The following is a 5,004-nucleotide window of genomic DNA, read 5'->3' on the forward strand; positions in this document are numbered from 1 at the left end:
TTTTTGTTTCTATTTTTCTCTAACACTTTAAGAAATAAACACTTTAACTTTGATTATAAATCAGGCCGTAAGATATTATTAATAATTATTACCTACTAGGACAATATTCTATGATTATTAATTATGTCGAAAACGTTTAATTGGCATAGTAATGCTATACAATATTGCATGTTAATCTTCAAGCAATGCTGGAAATTAATAATATTTTGCCAATATTGTGTTTGTACAGATACATCAATATTGGTCAAAAAAGCTATTCTAATATTGGAGTAACATTGGCTAATAATTGACAATATTGACCCAACATAAAAATGCTCTGCCAATATTGTATAAATATATACCCGATATATGATGCTACATGGGTCAGGCCCAATAATTGGAGTTTTGGACTGAAAATATTATTTCCAAAAATTTCACTTCCCTTATCTACTGAAAATCAATCAGGTTCACCTAAATAAGTTGTTCGAACCAAATCGCTTTACTTTAAACTGCCCCACCCCGCATTGTACAACGCCCCGAAAACTAATCGTTCTTCTACACGCAAAACCGTCTGCCAGTTCATTTTTCAGACAAATTGAATCCATCAATTTCTTCGACGTATAACAGGTCCGATGATCGATTCCATATTTAAAGATGGCGTCCTCGCACACACACACAAGAATAGAGAGAGATCCCAGATTATTATCTCACCTGTATGATGAATGGTATGGAAATGAGTCAGCAAAACGTTGGATCGTCCTCGGAAAAAATCGAAGTGAGAAAGAATCGTTAACATCGTTTTCTCTGGCTCTAATCGACCTTTTCGATGGCGTATGGCTCAATTTTGTCCAGTCAGTGTCCGTTCAAAATTCTTCAAATATTTGGTTGATTTCGGTGTGATCAATATCGGACATGTTTTCCATCCTAATCAATTTAGGCCAAACTTTGAACACATCAATCGCCCAAACACATTCTCTGTTCCTCCATTCGCTTCAATCGGGTCCGACCCTCAAGCCGCGTAAAATCGCTTTTAGTTCTGCTCGCATTGCCACATTATCATCACCACTCAAAACACCCATTTAGCCTCCTTTATGTCCTGGTACTCGACAGCGGTACGGGCTCAAGTCCCCTTTTCGTTGCTTGCTTGTTTTGCCATTCAAGAGTGTTCAAGAGGCCAATCAACCAGCAGTTGCTGCCCCATTGATTGCTGCTTGATCGGCATGCCGTTACTATTTTGTGACTCAAATGCCCAAACTGAATATTTATATTAATTCTTATTAGCATATTAAGCCATGTGACAAAAATTTGTTTGTGTTTGAAATTGCAAAATAAGCGCGGTAGTAAAAAAAATCGCCCGTTTTCAGTAGAACAGATTCCAGTAGAACGTTTATACTTCGGGTACGAAAAGTAAAGGTATTCAGCTTCATCTAAGCGCAATTACGGCGAAATTCGGGCACTTTCTGATTTTCTCCAGCCGTTGAAGCGTGAACTTGCGAAATAAGCACAATAAAAATTTGCACAACCACGTTTAAAAAACTGTCCACTTCATCCCGTAAGCAGTGGATTTTCTGTAGTCAGATTAATGAAAGTAGAAAGATTCTGTGCAAATGAAGATTGCACTTGGCAAATGCCATGACTAATTGAGTTGAAATGGATCAACACTTATATGTGACTAGAGGTCAAGCTCTGAACGTATTGGTTGCCTATGTGATTTATTGCAAACTGTCTAAAAAAACGTAAATTAGGGCAGCCCGAGAATAGTAAAAGTCGATGGCTCCGATGGTCAATACTTTTATGGTTACTAACAAAAGGTACGTTGCAGTCTCAAACGCCCTTGTAAAGATACTAAAAGGTAGAAACGGTTTATGGAACTATCTAACATATTAAATCTTCTTCTATCGACTTCGCACATTTACCTACATCAGGCCTACCGGATATATTAACTTGTCGTTTTCTCTTCCTACCTTTCAAACAATTCATTCTCATTTTCCTACAAACTACTCGAATTTTCAACGACGCCGAAACGAATTCTGTGGCTCATTCAGTTCAAGCATGTTTGAGTCGACTCTTGAAACACTTCTTGAAATCAAGACTTTTTTGAGCAAACTGCCATTACAAATCGTAAATTTTAAACGGATTTATGCGGCAATGCTGTTCAAAAGCGGCAGTTAATACACGAAAACAGCATCCTTGTTTTAGGCAATAACCAAGGCATCGTCCCTTCGCTTCCCCAAGAGGGTCGCGTAATTTACATTCATAAACACGCCGAGGGATAAAATACACGAGTCCATCTGCTACCCGTCTCTTTCTGGTTAACCCCTCTATTCATCCGTTTACCCTGTTCTTCTCGCTCTCTTTACGCTGATTGTCAGAGTTTCGCCGGAGGGGAATTATTACTTTCTTTGTCAAGGGTGTTTGCTGTGTTCTTCGTTTTTCCACCTTACAGCCGTTGAATATGCACTATTGGCCCGGAATCCTCAAAATAGAGCCGCATATCTACGTATATTCATTGGCGTTTTATTTCCAAGGCACGTTTATGTCACATTTCCGCTGGTAAAAGCGATTATGGAGTGATAAAACCGCACTCAATTACTGCCCGCAACTATCGCAATCGCGGCGCAAACATTTCGCGAAAATGCAAATTTACCGCCGGCATTCAAGCAAAAGTTTTTCGTGAGCCGAATTCATTTAAGCAAATATCTGCTTCTACAGAGTGATTCAAAATTGGCCTCATTCCTCTGGGGGTGTCTTGGGAGTACAGAAAAAATAGTAAAAGAAATTAAACGTTATTAAAAAGTCAGATATTTGCAAAAAACTAGATCAGAAGGATGGCAACAATGTTTTTCAAGGTAATCGGTCTAATTATCATTACGTAATAACTGTTCCTTCGTAGTTATTAAAAACTGCGGTAACCATGGATAAACAGGAAGCAAAGAAAATAAAAGAGACAATAACATGCGTTGAGGTTAGGATAACGGTGTCAGCTTGCGGTCAGTGTTGCGTCAAAACAACCCCCCTGAGTGCTGCCATCTTTTTAGGGCAAATGCGTGATATACCTAAATCGGTCACAACTGTCATCCAAAACCACCTGTTAAAGGTTATGTATCATTGATCAATATTATTGATGTAATAAAACACATTTACTTTTACATTTTTTTACAAACTTCTTTTTGGGTATTTCGCCTCAAAAATATTTGTCTTTAAAAAAGACAGAATTTCCTCACGTCTTTTATTACAGATTGATAAATAGTGCTCCTATTTCGCAATAAGAACGAATTATTTATCAAAAAGTAATAATCAAGAACTATCACCTAGAGGGTATCCTGCGACACACTTAGGCTCAAGCTGTAAGAGAAAATTCCAATTAGTAGAGAAATTAATTTGAAAAATTACCTTGACGTTTCGGTAGGTATTTTCTGCTATCGTTATCAAAAGAACCTAAATGATACTAAAAAAGAGTATGTTAATAAATTGTGTAACAATGGTAGGATAATACAGTATATGAAAATTCGCTCTGATAATTCGTCTGTGCAAATTGCTGTTGGTTTACATTTTGTGACAGGAGCTTCAAAATAAGCCACAGTTTGGCAAATGCTTGTCATTATTGACAAAGGCTGCCTACCTGTCACTATCTGTTAATGACAAACATCGTTGCCGCTTTGACTTTTCATCAAAAAATCGGAGAAGAGCACTTTTTTAAGATAAAAAATGTTCGTAATTTGACAAATAGATCGTAATTTTTCTGTTCGAATACTGTTTCCCAATAGAACTTGTCCTTTGCCCTGGCAGTATGGCGCGTAAATCAAGAACCAAGGCTGTCAACCTGCCGAACAAAACGCAACTATTTCACCATTTAATTATAGGTTTCAAGCATTCCTTCTCTCAAAGATTAAGTGGGCTAATGATACGCCCTTAGAAAAAGGTCCGCGAAGGATATATGGGTTATAAACGAGCCTTTTAAATGAAACTTCCGAATTCCCTGGGGCATTTGCTTAAGCCCCCAACAAGCACTCCGCTTAACGGCGCTAAAAGTTTATTAACAGCCGACCAAGCCAAAGTGGCAGGTAGTAATTATCGAATTAGATGCATTTTTGTCGAATTGCCAACGGTCCAAGATGCACACCTATTTAATTATCGGAACGGGGCGCTAATATTTCAATTAATAACTCATGAATTAGCGCCATTCGGTTTGCGGCTGTTTCCAGGAGCAATTTGATAACTACCGCGTTGAAAATCTGTTTAGACTCGATTATTTCGCTGCAAGAGTCCATCCCGGGTGTAAAAAGTTCACGCTTAGGCGACCTTTAATAAGCAGTCGAAAACCACCAGATCCCTTCTCTCCCGTACATCGTCATTATTTGAATAGATTCGTATTTCCGCATTGAAACTCCGGCATAATGAACGCATTATACAGAATTGGCCATGTTTGCCGACGCTGTTCGTTTGTTCATCGGACAAAACACTCGAGTGCACAACCTTCTGGTAAACATTTACCTGAACAGATGAATGGGGCCGACTGGATTAGTCGGGAGCTAGAAGAGCTTTATCATTGCTTTTTCATAGCCCCATCGACTAGAAAGTGTATTATTTGGTTGCTTTTACGCACCTTGTTGGCATTTTCGGATACTCTCGAGTGTCGTAGGGATTATGGTTTGAACCGACCACTTCATTCATTCTCGAGCACGAAACGTACGGCAAATGTTGTTGAGTTGGGTTTGGGTTCTCTGGCTACATTAAAAGACTCGTTCGTAACAGGATTAGTTTTCCCAATTGACTGGGAGTGAATCAAGATTTCATTCAATAGCCGTAGCCCCTTAGGATGTCTAATTTCCCCATTTTCCCCAGCACTTAAGCCAAAACTGCCATTTGCCGATCAGACCCAACGATCATAACGAAGCACTTTTATTTATATTTTTTACATATTTTCATTTCAAAATCAATTCCTGGGCTTCAGTCATTTATTGTCTATTTATCAATTAAAATACGTTTCGGTGTTTTCCACCATCATCAGTTTCTATGTGTAGC

Source organism: Dendroctonus ponderosae, unplaced genomic scaffold (genome assembly GCF_020466585.1).
Source record: "Dendroctonus ponderosae isolate FM_Combo_2020 unplaced genomic scaffold, Dpon_F_20191213v2 Dpon_F_20191213_3, whole genome shotgun sequence".
NCBI lineage: Eukaryota > Metazoa > Arthropoda > Insecta > Coleoptera > Curculionidae > Dendroctonus > Dendroctonus ponderosae.